Source organism: Cajanus cajan, chromosome 2, assembly GCF_000230855.2.
Source record: "Cajanus cajan strain Asha chromosome 2, NIPB_CcT2T_4, whole genome shotgun sequence".
NCBI classification, from domain to species: domain Eukaryota; kingdom Viridiplantae; phylum Streptophyta; class Magnoliopsida; order Fabales; family Fabaceae; genus Cajanus; species Cajanus cajan.
Window position 1 is genome coordinate 30,931,954 of NC_138518.1, and position 17,057 is coordinate 30,949,010.

General features: G+C 39.4%; 1 long non-coding RNA gene across 1 annotated transcript; it reads left to right on the plus strand.

Annotated features, from left to right (window-relative positions):
* Positions 1-5,758: 5,758 nt before the first annotated feature.
* On the plus strand, positions 5,759-9,096 carry LOC145955274 (uncharacterized). Its single transcript, XR_014431905.1, has 3 exons — positions 5,759-7,627; positions 7,714-8,402; positions 8,498-9,096. It is a non-coding gene; the product is annotated as an uncharacterized LOC145955274 (long non-coding RNA).
* Positions 9,097-17,057: the final 7,961 nt, after the last annotated feature.

The following is a 17,057-nucleotide window of genomic DNA, read 5'->3' on the forward strand; positions in this document are numbered from 1 at the left end:
TGCCGAAAGCCCGTTTCGGGCCGGTGGCGACAGATGGCGACTCCGCTGGGGAAGTCTAGAGAGTCAGTCCCATTTAGTGACAGATTATTTTTAACAAATAATAGTTAAAATTACTTCATTACCCCTCACTTGTATGATAACATGTTTATCTATGTGGCTTTTAATAACTGTTGAATGTTTAAATTTTTGCAATTGTTTGAAATAAAAACTGCACACAAACCTTTGCACACAACAGTTCCCTCTATACCCGGGGGCATGAGTGATAAGCCATAGGGAGTGGATGTTAGTACGGCCGGTTGTCGAATGGGTCTATAGGTGCCCGTAGACCGTTGTCGGAAAGCATCACTCAAGGTGATAACCATGAACTTAAGTCCGACGGTGCGTTGGAACTTTCCATCGACCCACGACGAGAGGAATTGGGCCCCTATAATGGGGGCACCTTGGGGGCCTTGGACCGGTGAGAACAGTTAGAACCACCTTGAATATGCACTTTTCTGCAGGATACCCCTACCTCGTGATTCGCTCGTGACTGTTCGTGGATGAGTGAATTGTTTGTGCATTGATTATGTGACATTGTATGAGCATACATTGCATTTCTTTAAACATACAACATTCCTATTCTTTTAAAATAAGAATGAATAGAAATAAGAATCTTCCATTACATGGTGTTAACATCTACCATCATTGCATTCATGTAGGTAGTTTCCCTTTTCACCCAAAAAAAATACAAAAAACAAAATACCCAAAAAAAGGAAAAAAGGGTTATTTATCCAAACCAAGCAATATCATGCATCATCTTAGGGACATCCTAAAAACATGATAATGCTTAGTTGAATAAACACAATGCATGCATATTCATCGCCATCATCTCATATCATGCATTCTTATCAAAGATCATGGAGGGATCTAGGTTTGCATTTCATACATCCCTCCCAATAAATCATTAATAAACATTAATAAAAAGAAAGAAATAATCGATGCGTATGTTCAAAGAATGGATCGCACGCCGTTCGTTATCAAGTGTAAGCCAACAACCGCGCCAAGCGAACACACGTCAACTCCGTTGTTGGTAATTAAGACGAATAAAGGGGAAGGTCCGACACCGTTAAGGATCACTACTCCAAGGCCTTTTCCCTACGAATCGAATAAGGCTGTGCCGTGGATATACGACATCCATTTTTCTGCCGACAGCGATATCTCTAACATCGCTGGACTTGGGGGCATGACTAGGAGTGGCAGGATCTACACTCCCGAAGATCTTCATGATAAAGCCCCCAAGAATAAAGAAAAAGAAGAAAAGAAAACCGAGGAAAAAGAATCCGAGGAGGAGACAGACGAGCTGTTAAAGTTTATCCGACAAAGCGAGTACTCCATCGTGGATCAACTTCATAGGACGCCAGCAAAGATTACGCTGTTGTCATTGATCCTAAGCTCCGAACCGCATCGGCAAGCTCTGTTGAAAGTTTTGAACGAGGCATATGTGTCGCATACCATCTCCCAAGACAAGTTTGAGGGGATTGTTAGTCACATCACGGCTAATGATCACCTCACTTTCACCGATGAAGAGATCCCCGCTGAGGGACCGAACCACAACAAGCCCTTGCACATCTCTGTAAAGTGCAAGGAGTATCACATCGCAAAGGTCTTGGTAGATAATGGATCTTCCTTGAATGTGATGCCAAAAAGAACGCTCAAGCAATTGGCAATCAAGGGAGTCCAAATGCACCCGAGCAACATGATCGTTCGAGCCTTCGATGGTTCTAAAAGAGAAGTAGTGGGAGAAATCAATCTTCCATTCCAATATGGACCCACTATCTTCAACGTCGAATTTCAAGTGATGGACATTACTCCCGCATACAGCTGTCTCCTCGGCCGACCTTGGATTCATGATGCGAAAGCTGTACCCTCTACGCTCCACCAGAAAGTCAAGTTCATAATGGGTGACAAACTGGTGACTGTACAAGCTGAAGATGATATACTCATCAGTAAGCCATCCACCATACCTTATGTGGATGCAACAGAGGAAGCTTTAGAAACCGCCTTCCAAGCATTGGAGATCGCCAATGTTGAAACGTTTCCCCGATAAATGAAGAAGGTAGCCCATGTGCTCACCAAGAACGGATACTTGCCAGGACAAGGATTAGGCAAGGACTCCCAAGGAATCCCGGAGCTACCCATCATCAAGGATAATCCGGGGAAACAAGGGTTAGGATACAACCCTAACAAAGATCAAAGAACGAAGAGGAATCAAGATCCTTCTCGACGTTCTTTAAGCCAGATCTTTAGGAAAGCCGGTTCATAAGCGTCAAGGCCGGTCGTCGTCATCAAGTGTTCTCCTCCTTCCGATAGGGATGTGTAAACCTGATGACTATTAGAGATTACTCCTCGGGGACAGCCCGACCCCCGAGCCTCGATAGGGCACATGTTTCCATTATGATTATAATAAAATCATTCTTTATTAATTCTTTATTGCTTCTTTTCTTGCTTGCAATAAAATTCTAGACCGCATTATTTAACCCTGTTTGAATGAACATAAGTGAGGTTAAAATCGTCTTAATAATCAATAAACCCACATCATTTTGTGTGGAAGTGTGTGACAACTTGGAGCACCTTTCCTTGGCCTCAATAAGTGCCGTCATGGATAAAAAGAAATCCATTCAGGACAAAAATCCTAAAAAACAAAAAGCTCGGCAGGAAACCCAAAAAGGGGCCTGCGCAAAAATAAGAGCAAAAGACCCGCTAGGAATCCCACAAAAGGGTGACCTAGGCAAAAATTAGGGTTACAAAATAATGAACAAAAACAAAAGCCCGCTAAGACACCACAAATGGGTGTTTTAGGCAAAAGTTAGGGCAATCAAAAAATAGAATAAATCCATGATGGTACCACCAACTGAATTCAACAAAGGGGCTCAAGGGGCTCAAGAAAAGCTATCCAAGTTGTCAAATCACAAATGTTAATAACCAAGACGTGCTTAACTTCATAAGTGTTTAATCAAACAAGCCTAAACACTTAAGCCTACCATTGGCCAAGCCATTCTTACAAAATCCATTTTTCAAAAAATAAATAATCCCCTCTAAAACACAAACTTTCGAAAAAAATATATCCTTTCCTTCTTTTCTCTCTTGTCCCAAACGATTTTTGAATAATCTAGTGGAAACATGGAGATATAGTAGTCAATAGGAGGGTTGACACATCTTCTAAAGGAAAGGAAAATCATTTGGTTGATGACACCAAATCTCAATATAACATGCATCATTCCTCGGTTACAGAAATCGACAGCACACAGCCCGTCTAGAGGAATGGCAAAAATCCAAACAGAGAAACGCATCGGTTAATTCTTTTGAAAAGTGAATCAAATAGAATTAGGTGCATCATACTGCATACATGCATACAGATGATAGGTGTAATGGAAGATCACTTATTCTCTGTTTATTGAAAAAAAACAAAAAAATATAAACTTCAGAAAAACAATACGCCCGTATCATGTTCAGTACGCCCGTACCAAAATTAGGGTTATGAACAAATTTTCAATTCAATACTGGCATACTGAAATGGATACGGCCGTATTGGCCATAAAGAAATTTTCAAAGACCTCTTCATGAGGCAATTGCATAAAATAGAAAAATAGGAAAATTGCTTGTGTATGACAGCAGTCAACAAAAGCCGAAAATGAAAAAGGGCAAGGATACAAACAATACTCCTCAGTTTGTACAGAATAATTGAGCCTGGAGAGGCTTGCTGAAAAAATACTTCCTCAGAATAATTAAGCCTGGAGAGGCTTGCAGAAACAATACTCTCTCACCATGCAGAATAACTGAGCCTGGAGAGGCTCGCCGAAATAATACTATTCGGAATAAATGAGCCTGGAGAGGCTTGCCGAAATAATACTCTCATCAGAATAATTGAGCCTGGAGAGGCTCGCAAAAATAATACTCCCCAGAGAAACCCCAACTCAAGCTCACGGAACAAATCCCCAGCGAGAGCTATCAAAGCAAGATCGACAAAATTCCCAATGGAAGCACGATCACCCAAGCAGTATATCTAGTCAAAGGACTTAAAACTTCCTCAGTGGAAAATAGCTCTCCAACTCAGGCGTTGAGTGAGTCTAAGCCTGTAGAGGCTTCCTAAATAATACTATGGGATACATAAGATCCCCAAATCCCCAGTCGCCTACTCAAGAGGCATTCCTAAAAAAAAAAAAAAAAAAAAAAAAAAAAAAAAAAAAAAATCAAAAGATCAATAATCATTCCCCAAGTGGAATCCGGCTCTTGGCCAAACATCAAGCGTCAAGATGATCTGCCTAACAGAAGAGGCTAATCACAATCAACATCCAGAACCCCCAGTAGATAATAGCCTACACAGAGGCTACAAAATCAGAAAATCCAAAAGAGATACCCGAATAAAGATAACCGGGATATTCCACCAACGTCAAAAGGACGTCAGCCAAACATAAGGCATCGCTCAATTCAAGAAGAGCATCTGTGTCTACACCCCAAGGAGTCAGAAATCTCCCATGGGTACCAACTAAGCAATGCAAGTTGGGGCACAAAAAACCTATGAATGACTGCACATCCCCTAGACGGATCCCTGCGTTATCCAGCCCTCAGTGGCACAAAATCAGAAAAACGTCGAAGCAGCATAGTGGACTGTGGAGACAAAAAAATCATCTCAGATCCCTGGAGAGGGTAAACTCGCATTGCCGAAGTGATCAGAAGACACGGACGCAGACCCTGGAGAGGGCAAACTCAGTTGCCTAGGTCGTCAAAGACAAAGCAAAGTCTGGAGAGACGGTACTCAAAGAAAGTCTGGAGAGACGGTACTCAAGCAAAGTCTGGAGAGACGGTACTCAAAGAAAGTCTGGAGAGACGGTACTCAAACAAGGTCTGGAGAGACGATACTCAAACAAGGTCTGGAGAGACGATACTCAAACAAAGTCTGGAGAGACGGTACTCAAACAAGGTCTGGAGAGACGGTACTCAAACAAAGTCTGGAGAGACGGTACTCAAACAAAGCCTGGAGAGACGGTACTCAAACAAAGTCTGGAGAGACGGTACTCAAACAAAGTCTGGAGGGACGGTACTCAAACAAGTCTGGAGAGACGGTACTCAAACAAGGTCTGGAGAGACGGTACTCAAACAAGGTCTGGAGAGACGGTACTCAAACAAAGTCTGGAGAGACGGTACTCAAACAAAGTCTGGAGAGACGGTACTCAATCAAAGTCTGGAGAGACGGTACTCAAGGTCTGGAGAGACAGTACTCAAAGTCTGGAGAGACGGTACTCAAAGTCTGGAAAGACGGTACTCAAGGTCTGGAGAGACAGTACTCAAGGTCTGGAGAGACGGTACTCAAACAAAGTCTGGAGAGACGGTACTCAAACAAAGTCTGGAGAGACGGTACTCAAACGAGGCCTGGAGAGGCGGTACTCAACCATCAACGTCGTCAGAGACACGTCGATGTTCAACTTCCGGCTCGGGCGTCGAGTGAAGTTGACCCTGGAGAGGGTAAAACTCAGCTACCGAGGTTGTCAGAAACACCGAGGTATGCAACAACCTGGAGAGGCTACTCAACAATTTTCCACCGGAAGACGCTACAAGTCAGAAGGTTGGCATATTACCCGGACAATTGGGTCAACTCCTTTACTTGTCAATCGGTACACCAAAAGGCCGTTTGACTAAGTAAAGGGGGGGGCAGCTGTAGACCCCTAAAATTGTCCGAGTCGGAAATAAAACTCGAAGACCCTCAAAGATCGAAGGAAAGTCAGCCAGAAGGACTCCTAGAAGACCATAGGATGGCTATCTGTAGGTTTAGAGGTCTTAGAGTAGCTTAAAATAAGGAAGTGGAGGGAATGAAGCCCAATACGGCCGTACTAAACTTAATACGACCGTATTGAAGCTTCAATACGGCCGCAGTGAACTCAATACGGCGTATTGAAGTTTCTGAAACTTCAATACGGCCGTACTGAAATCAATACGGCCGTATTGAAGCTTCAATACAGCCGCAGTGAACTCAATACGGGCGTATTGAAATTTCTGAATTTCAATACGGCCGTATTGAACTCAATACGGCCGTATTGAAGTTCAAAAATTTCAATACGGCCGTATTGATTCCATAGCCCGTATTGCGCCTGTTCCCTATAAATATGGCGTCATTTTGACGTCATTGGACACTTTGGCACGCAGTTTTAACCCTCTCCTTGAGTATTCTGGGGTTTTTGAGCAGTGTTCTGCCCTAGAAATCACTCGGAGAGTTGATCCGACGAAGTTCTTGAGCCACGAGCCATTTTGCTTGAGGTTCGAACCTAGTCGAAGGGAAATCCTCCGGATTTCCATAGTTAAAATTTTATAGGAGGGAGCGAGCGGGCTTGTAGAGCGAGGGAAAGCCAAAAAGCTTCCCAGTTTTACTCGAAATATATAAAAGCACGCTTCAAAGGTTTCTTCTTAAGTCCTTCCTTTTACTGCTTTCTGTGTGCATATTTAAAATTGTCATCATGTAGATATTTAAAGTATAGTCGTTCATAATAAATAGGGGTAATTTAGTAATTTTACACTGTTATTTATAAAATAATCTGTCATAGGGAACCCGAAAGGGGCGTTGTGGGGTGCTAACACCTTCCCCGCACGTAACCGACTCCCTTACCCAACTCTGGTTGTAATGGCCAAAGTTGATTTATAAAATCAATTGCCTTATCCCTTTTTCCAATGTTTTGAGTAAAACATTGGTGGCGACTCCAAAGAACCCTCCTTTTGCGAAAACCACTAATTCATGGAGGGTCCCGCTTGGGATTAACATGGATTGGTGAATCATTTTAATAAAATTGCTCGTTTGACGAGGTCTCAGTTTGAGAATAAGTCATCCTAGCAATCCATATTTTAAACAAATAAAAGAGTCCAACCATCCTTCGCGAATGCCGAAAGCCCGTTTCGGGCCGGTGGCGACAGGCAAATATCATGTTCAATTGTAACATCAATGTTTAATTAATATTTATATAAAACCAATATATTGTTTCTCGTAGTAATCACTTGATATTTGCATTGTTTTAATTGCTACATAGTATTTAATTATAATGTTTTAAAAATAACATAATCATGTTTAATTCTATATTGTGAAATGTTTAAATATTGAATCACCACAATTTGTTAAATTGTTTTTTTTTGCAGATAATGGCATCAAGAGGTGCTGATAAGTTTCCCCAATGTCCTTCACTTGGTGACAACAAAGGAAAAAAGGGGAAAAAACCAAGGTATGTTCTTAGACTACCTAAACAAACAACCCAGCCACTTCTGAAATCCCTGCACCCATGCCTCACCAAACAGAAGTTGCTACGAGCACACCTCCCCAAACCCAAAATGCTAGAACCACCTCCTAACACCCAAATTGCTACACCCCCATTACCCCAAACCCAAAATGTTGAACCACATGCTCCCAAAAACAAAATCAGTTACCTTCTTCTAGAGCTTCACATTGTGAACCTAGTAGCAATGCATCACCAATGTCAGTACCCTCCAGACTTTTTGAAATTCCTACTGGAGATGAAGAGCAAGTGTCCAACAATGATACATCACCATTCAACAATGAAGATCCACCAGCTAGGTATGTTCTTCCAATGATTGAGCCTTGTAATGATGGGTAAAACTTATAATTTTTGCTTTCTAAATCCTATTTTTTCTTCCCCATCATTGAACTGATTTAATTTTTTTCTCCTCATTAATTAGGTTTTATCCAAGCAGAGTAGCATCTAAGGCAATCACATTGACTATTAAGCAACAATTTGTTGAGCCATGGATGACTTGGGGTGCAATGACGAAAGAACAAAAAGATATCTTCTTTCAGCGTTTTAAGGTACATAATTTGTTTATTATCATTCTATTCTAAGGGGATTATGTTAAATGCACTAAGTTTGTAGTCATGAATAATTTAACTGCTTCCTTATTTTGTTAATGCAGAAAAAGTTTTATGGAGACCTGAACATGAAGAGAAGATAAAAAAAATTTTCACACAAAAGCATCTCATAGGCTTTCTGAAATGTTCAAGAAAGCTCGTCAAATAAACAAGAAGCCTGATTGGATGTTTGATACAGTTTGGCAGAGTTTGATTGCCTAGTAGATGGCCCCAGAATTTAAAATAAAGAGTATTCAAGCTCAAAAAAATAGAGCATCTGAGAAAGGTGGAAGTATGCACACAGGTGGCTCCATCACCCATCACGAGCATGCTATGCGGATGGTAATTACATTAAACTAATATATTTTATTTAATATAATTTTATAAATATGATGATTAACTATTTATATAATTATAGTCACAAGAGTTGGGTTGCCTTCCACATGTTGATGAGTTGTTCCACCAAACTCATGTACGGAAGCTTACGGGTGATTTTGTTGACCAAAGATCTAAGCGAACATATGTGAGTTATTTTTTTTTCGTATTATTGCTTTATTCTTTTCGATTTTAATCATCTTTGATAAATGTCACTTCTAAACATCTTTATTTGTGAAATAGGATCAATTTGAGACTATATTTAATCAAGCTAGGTATGAGGCTGCATCTTGTACGGGAGGTTTTGAAACGTCTTCTATGGACCCAGTTCAGGAAGAAAGACTCCACAATAAGAGTTGGATTGTTGCTGCTGGTGGGGTTACAGACAAAAGACGACTTTATGGGGTTGGAAAAGTCACTCCTCCATTGACATTGGTGGATACCTTCACAAATATATCTTTTGCTCGTGCTACTGAATATTCAGACAAAATTATTCAATTGGAAGAGCAAGTCCGTAAACTAGGGAGGAGGCTCGTCAATCTAGGGAACAAAATGAACACTTGCAACGCCAGTTTCAATCCCTGTTCAATGTTGTTCTACCTCTCCTACCTTCTGATACACAACATATTTTGCAACAACAAGTGGATCAACAATTTCATGACAACCACGATGACCAACAACCACCACCTACTGAACACTATGGAGATGACTATTAGTTAGATTTTCTTTTTTAGATTATAGATCCACAACTATTTAAATATTTTTATTAATATTTTATTATGTATAATTTTATGCAAAATAGTTTTATTTTACACTATGACATGGAAACTAATTATGCATAATTGCTATGGGTATTTAGATTTTCAAGATGTTTGATTTCATATTGTGGTTATAGGATATTTAAAGAAATATGAGAAGTGATTTTATTAATATTTCTGACCATGTAAAACTATTTATAATGATTGGTGTGGAAAGGTAAAACAAAACAATCTATGCTATGTTGAAATCAGTTATCTACAGAAATTTCCGTAGATAACTTACCCACGGAAATTTTCGTAAGTAACTTATCTACGGAAATTTTTGTAGATAAGTTATCTACGGAAAATTCCGTAGATAAGTTATCTACGAAAATTTCCGTGGGTAAGTTATCTACGGAAATTTCCATAGGTAAGTTATCTACGGAAATTTTCGTAGATAAACTCATCCGTAAATAAATTCTGTATCTGTAGATAAAATCCGTAGGTAACGTTATCTACGGAAAATTTTCCGTAGATAACGTTATCTACGACATTATTATCTACGGGTTTTTTTTCGTAGATAATCCGTAGATAATTATCTGTTATCTACGGATTTTCATCATTATCTATGGATTTTTTTCGTAGATAATGCTGATTTTTCTGATAATCCGTGGATAATTATCAGTTATCCACATGAGTCTCTCATTGTGGATAGTGGTTCATGTTGCAACTGTTGTAGCACAAGGTTGGTTGAGAAGCTAGACCTCACTACAATTCCCCATCCCAAACCTTATCAACTTCATTGGCTAAATGAAGATGGGGATATCATTGTAGATAAACAAGAGAAAGTCAAGTTTTTCATTTGTAACTATGAAGATCATGTGGTATGTGACATAGTTCCAATGGAGGCTTGCCATATTTTGTTGGGAAGGCCATGGAAATTTGACAATAAAACCATGCATAATGGCCTCACCAATGAAATAACTTTCACTCATAAAGAAAAGAAGTTTATACTTCATCCTTTATCTCCTTCGCAAGTGATAGAGGATCAAGTTCAAATGCAATTGAAAAGAGAGGAAGAAAAAAAAAGAGAAAAAGAAAAGAAGCATAAGTCCTCAAAGAAGAAGAAGGAAGAGAAACCTCTTCTATTAGAAAGAATTCAACAAGAAGATAATTTGAAACAATCATTACTTGTTGAAAAACCTTATTATAATCTTCCTTGTAGAAGTATGCTTAAGTGTCATAATTTAAATCTTGAACCTAGTTCTCTACCACTTAGTGTTTCACAATTATTAAAAGAATTTGATGATGTGTACCTTAGTGAGGGTCCAAAAGGCCTTCCACCTTTTAGGGGTATAGAACATCAAATTGATTTTGTTCCTGGGGCAAGTCTACCCGATAGACCTGCCTATAGGACAAATCCACAAGAAACCAAGGAGATACATAACCAAGTTCAAGAATTATTGGACAAGGGTTGGGTACAAAAGAGTTTGAGTCCCTGTGCTGTGCCTATGTTGTTAGTCCCTAAGAAAGATGGGAAATGGAGAATGTGTTGTGATTGTAGGGTTATTAACAACACAATCAAGTACAGGCACCCAATCCCTAGACTTGAGGATATGCTTGATGAATTACATGGTGTTAACATATTTTCCAAGATAGATCTTAAAAGTGGATCTCACCAAATAAGGATCAAAGAGGATGATGAGTGGAAAAATGCTTTCAAGACTAAATTTGGATTATATGAGTGGCTTGTTAATTATGCCTTTTGGCTTAACCAATGCACCAAGTACATTTATGAGGCTTTTGGCTTGTTAATTATGCCTTTTGGCTTAACCAATGCCTTTTGGCTTAATCTATAGTAGGTCTCAAGATGATCATGCAGGAAATCTTAGAGAAGATGTGTGCCTGACTTCTCTACTATTGCGTCACCCTTGAATGAACTTGTAAAAAAAGATGTACCTTTTGAGTGGACCAATAAGCATGATCATTCATTTCAAATCTTAAAAGACCAACTCACAAATGCAGCCATACTAGCTCTTCCAAATTTTGAAAAGACTTTTGAGCTAGAGTGTGATGCATCTGAAATTGGTATAGGAGCTATGTTATTACAAGGAGGACATCCTATTGCATATTTTAGTGAACAACTAAAAGGTGCCTCCGTCAATTACCTATGACAAAGAGTTGTATGCATTGGTTAGAGCTTTATGAACTTGGGAACACTATCTAGTGTCCAAAGAGTTTGTAATCCATAGTGACCATGAGTCACTCAAGTATTTAAGAGGTCAAAGTAAGTTAAATAAAAGGAATGCCAAATGGTTAGTGTTTCTTGAACAATTTCCATATATTATTAAATTCAAGAAGGGCAAAGCTAATGTTGTAGCTAATGCTTTGTCAAGAAGACATACTTTAGTTGTGTCTTTAGGCACTCAAATTCTTGGATTTAATAATATTAGGGAATTGTATGAGAAAGATCTTGATTTTTGTGATATTTATGAAAAATGCAACAAAAAGCTTTCAATGGTTTTTATATGGCTGAGGGGTATTTGTATAAAGAAAGAAAGTTGTGCATACCCCAAGGTTCCATAAGGAATCTTTTGATAAAAGAGAGCCATGAAGGTGGGCTTATGGGGCACTTTGGAGTTAACAAAACTCTTAGTTTGCTTAAAGAAAAATTTTCTTGGCCCCATATGCAAAAAGATGTCCAAAGGCATTGCCTTAGGTGTTTGGCTTATTTACAAGCCAAGTCTAACGTTATGCCTCATGGTACATATACACCTTTGTCTATTGCTTCATCCTCTTGGGTGGATATTAGCATGGATTTTGTGCTAGGTTTACCTAGGACCTAAAGGGGCATGGATTCTATTTTTGTGGTGGTGGACCGCTTTAGTAAAATGGCCCATTTTATTCCATGCCACAAATTAGATGATGCAAGCAACATTGCAAAACTCTTCTTTAGAGATGTGGTTAAACTTCATGGGCTTCCTAAGTCCATAGTATCTGATAGAGATACCAAGTTCCTCAATCATTTTTGGCGTGTCTTGTGGTCAAGACTAAGAACTAAGCTTCTCTTTTCTACTACTTGTCATCCTCAAACTGATGGTCAAATTGAGGTAGTTAATAGGTCTCTATCTACTATGCTTAGAGCATTTTTGAAGGGTAATCACAAATCTTGGGATGAGTATTTACCCCACATAGAGTTTGCCTATAATAAGGTAGTCCACAAGACTACTAATATTTCTCCTTTTGAGGCTGTGTATGGATTTAATCCTTTGACTCCATTAGACTTGATACCTCTTCCTAATGTTAATCATTTTATACATAAGGAAGGTGCTTCAAGGGATGATTTTGTTTGAAAATTGCATGAAAGGATTAAAAATCATATACAAATGCAAAATGAGAAATATGCTCAGTCCAATAATAAAGGCAAGAGAACAATGATCTTCGAGGAAGGTGATTGGGTTTGGCTTCATCTTCGAAAAGAACGTTTTCCACAACAAAGGAAGTCAAAACTTAGTCCCTGAGGAGATGGACCCTTTCAAGTCCTATAGCGTATCAATCATAACGCTTATAGGCTTGATTTACCCTCTAACTATGGTGTTAGTGATGGCTTCCTCCTTCCATGATTGATGTAGAGTATGAAGGGGAAGAGCTTGCCCTTGATCTAGGCTCACCAAAGGGTAGACAAAAGGTGACTTATGATAGGAAAAGGAAGATAGGCGTGAAGTATGTTTAGGGTGGCAGAAGTGTTTTAGGGTGGTGGTGTATGGTTGCTCAAGTTGGCTCACTCCAAGTGTAGGTGGAGGCCACTCTAGGGTTTCACTCTCCAAGGGTGGAGAATGAAGGAAGCTAGCCGAAACTAACCTAGGGACTAAGGATAGGATTTGAGGCAAGAAAATGCTCTCTCAAATTCATATAATCCAAAGTATTTACAAGTGGTGAGGTGTTGGGTATTTATAGGAGGGGAGGCATCTAGGGTTTCATTTGAGATGTGCATGGCCGAAATTCATATGGCTAATGCACTCCAAATGAAATGTAAATAAACCCTAGATGCAACTTGGTGGCCAAGGATGGAATCTATGGGTTTAGATTGGCTATATCTAGGTGCATGATAAGACCATGCAACCTTTGCCCTCCACTTGGGCCTAAGCCTTTCTATCACCAAAAATACATCCAATGCTTCACCAAAAATAGGCGTCACCTCCTAATGTGATACCCTAGCCCAAATTAAAAACCTAATCACCTAAAGCACCCCATAATACAAGGGTAAAATGGGAAATACAAAGAAATAAATCCTATGACTAAAATACCCCAAAATACAAGGGTAAAAATGAAAAATAAAATAAATCCTAAATTAATGAGGCTTAGGAGAGCACTAATACTCTATGATCATGAGGAGAGTGTCCCTTGGTGTGTGAACTCCCTCTTCCTCTTCAACTCTCCTAGCCATGGACCTAGTGATGGGGCCCACATGTGTCTTCAAGGATGGTCCTCCATCATCCCCTCCTTCTTGAGAAACATTTGTCCTCAGATTAGATTCTTCATCCAAATCCTCAACTCCTAAAAATGGTGTGAGATCACAAACATTAAAAGATGAGCTAGTGCCATAATCAGAAGGAAGGTCTAATTTATATGCATTCTCGTTTATTTTGTGAAGGACTTGGAATGGTCCATCTCCCCTAGGGTTTAGTTTTGACATCCTTTGAGTAGGAAATCTATCCTTCCTCAAATGAAGCCAAACCCAATCCCCAACTTCAAAAGTAAGTTTCTTTCTTCCTTTGTTGTTGTATTTGGCATATTTTTGAGTTTGTTGTTCAATTTGACTCTTGATCTTTTCATGGTATTTTTTAATGAAATCCGCCCTAGATACTCCTTCTTTGTGAAACAAGGAAGGGGTATTAGGGAGGGGTAAAAGATCAAGAGGAGTGATTGGGTTAAAGCCATAGACAACTTCAAAGGGGGAAAGATTAGTAGTCTTATGGACTACCCTATTGTATGAAAATTCTAAATGGGGGAGACAATCATCCCAAGTTTTCTTATTTCCTTTGAGGAGTACCCTCAACAAAGTGGATAGGGATCTATTTATTACTTCGGTTTGGCCATCGGTTTGAGGATGACAAGTAGTAGAATAGAGGAGCTTAGTTCCTAGTTTTTCCCATAAAACTTTCCAAAAATGACTAAGGAACTTAGCATCCCTATCGGACACAATTGTTTTGGGTAGACCATGCAAACAGACCACTTCCCTAAAGAAAAGTTTAGCTATATAGCTAGCATCATCCACTTTGTGGCATGGTATAAAATGAGCCATTTTGCTAAAACGGTCCACTACCACAAAGATGGAGTCAAATCCCCTTTGAGTCCTTGGAAGCCCAAGCACAAAGTCCATGCTAATATCTACCTAAGGGGAGCTAGCTATAGGAAGGGGGGTATAGAGTCCATGAGGCATTACTCTTGATTTAGCTTTCAAACAAGTAATGCATTTGGAGCAATGCCTTTGGACATCTATTCTCATGTGGGGCCAATAAAATTTAGCTTTCAAGAAACTTAGGGTTTTATCAACCCCAAAATGGCCCATGAGACCGCCTTCATGACTCTCTTTGACCAAAAGTTTTCTAATGGATCCTTGGGGTATGCAAAGTTTGCCCATTCTAAAAAGATACCCCTCAAGAAGATAGAATCCATCAAAAGGCTTTTGGAGACATTTGGCATAAGTGGCTTGGAAGTCTAAATCAAGCTCATACAATTCCTTTACATCATCAAAGCCAAGTATTTGTGTTCCTAAGGTGGAGAGCAAGGTGTGCCTCCTTGAAAGAGCATCGGCTACCACATTGCTCTTTCCCTTCTTATATTTGATGATGTAGGGGAATTGTTCAAGATATTCCACCCACTTTGCATGCCTTTTATTCAACTTCCCTTGCCCTCTAAGATACTTGAGTGACTCATGGTCAGTGTGAATAACAAATTCTTTAGTTACCAAGTAGTTCTCCCAAACTTGGAGAGCTCTTATGAGGGCATAGAGTTCCTTGTCATAGGTGGGATAATTCAAGGTGGCCCCATGATGTTTTTCACTAAAGTAAGCAATGGGGTGACCTCCTTGAAGTAACACAACACCTATGCCCAAACCGGATGCATCACATTCTAGCTCAAAGGTTTGATCAAAATTTGGTAGAGCTAGAATGGGTGCATTGGTGAGTTTCTCTTTTAGGGTTTTGAATGATTTTTCTTGAGCTTCACCCCAAAGGAAGGGCACATCCTTCTTAACAAGCTCGTTAAGAGGGGATGCAAGTGTGGAGAAGTCTTTTACAAACCTTCTATAGAAGCTAGCTAAGCCATGAAAACTTCTAACTTCTCCAACACTTTTTGGGGTGGGCCATTCTTGGATAGCCTTTATTTTCTCGGAGTCAACTTGTACTCCCTCTTTGCCAACAATGAAGCCCAAAAATTTAACTTGCTCTTGACAAAAAGTACATTTTTCAAGGTTGGCATAAAGGTGGTTGACTCTAAGAATTATTAGGACTTGCCTTAGATGTCCAAGATGTTCATCTAAGGTCTTACTATACACAAGGATGTCATCAAAGTAGACAACCACAAATTTTCCTATGCAATCCCTAAGAATATGATTCATTAGGCGCATGAAAGTACTAGGGGCATTAGTGAGGCCAAAAGGCATCACTAACCACTCATATAAACCAAATTTGGTCTTAAAAGCGGTTTTCCATTCATCACCTTCTTTGATTCGAATTTGGTGATAACCACTTTTAAGGTCAATTTTGGAAAAGATGATGGCCCCATGTAATTCATCTAACATATCATCTAGCCTAGGGATTGGGTGCCTATATTTTATTGTTATGTTATTGATGGCTCTACAATCAGTGCACATCCTCCATTTGCCATCTTTCTTAGGCACCAAGAGAACGGGGACGGCACAAGGGCTAAGGCTCTTTTGAACCCAACCCTTCTTCAACAAGTCATCAACTTGAGCTTTTATCTCTTTGGTTTCTTGTGGGTTAGTCCTATAGGCGGGCCTATTAGGAAGACTAGAACCCGGTATGAGGTCTATTTGATGTTCTATTCCTCTTAAAGGTGGAAGTCCACTTGGAACTTCTTGAGGAAATAGATCATCAAACTCCTTTAAAAGTTTTTGAACCTCATGAGGTAGAGACTCAAGCTCATGACTAGTGGCAGCAAGTGTCTCTTTGAAATAGAGAAGGTACAAAGGTTGTTCAATCAAAAGTGTGTTTTTGATATCATTTTTAAGGGATAAAACACTTTTATGAACAACTTCTTTAGAGGGGACACTTGCCTCTAAACTTGGTACCTCCTCTTCCCCTTCTTTATTTTTAAGGGAAAGGTCTTTTTTTTCTTTCTTTGGTTTTCTACTTTTTTTTTCTTCTCCCTCTCTTTTGTCCTTCATTTTGAGTTGGTCCTCACACACTTGAGAGGGTGATAGAGGACACAACACAATCCTTTTACCTAAGTGATGAAAACTTATTTTGTTGGTTAGGCCATCATGAATAGTTTTTTTGTCAAATTGCCAAGGCCTTCCAAGTAAAATATGACTAACATCCAATGGCACTATATCACATAAAACTTCATCTTGGTATTTGCCAATGAAGATAGGTATATTTACTTGTTGATTAACTACAATACCTCCCTCTTCATTGATCCATTGTAATTTGTAAGGTTTTGGGTGAGGTATAGTAGTTAAGGCTAGCTTATCCACTAATCTAGTGCTACAACAATTGCAACTAGATCCACTATCCACAATGAGAGAACAAGTGTTTTCTAAAACTTTGCACCTTGTATGAAACAAGTTCTCTCTTTGGGATTGGTCTAGGTTACTAGATTGGTTTCCAAGAAGCCTTCTAACCATTAACAAGTCTCCTTCACAAGGGTAAATTTCTTCCTCGGACTCTAAGTTTTCTTCTTCATCACTTGAAGAAGAAGAAGTAGTTTCATCAAGGCTACTATAGTGGTCTTGGCCCTTTAAAATCATGATTTTCTTTGTTGGGCATTGAGAGGCAATGTGCCCTCGACCAAGGCACTTAAAGCACTTGATGTCACTTGTC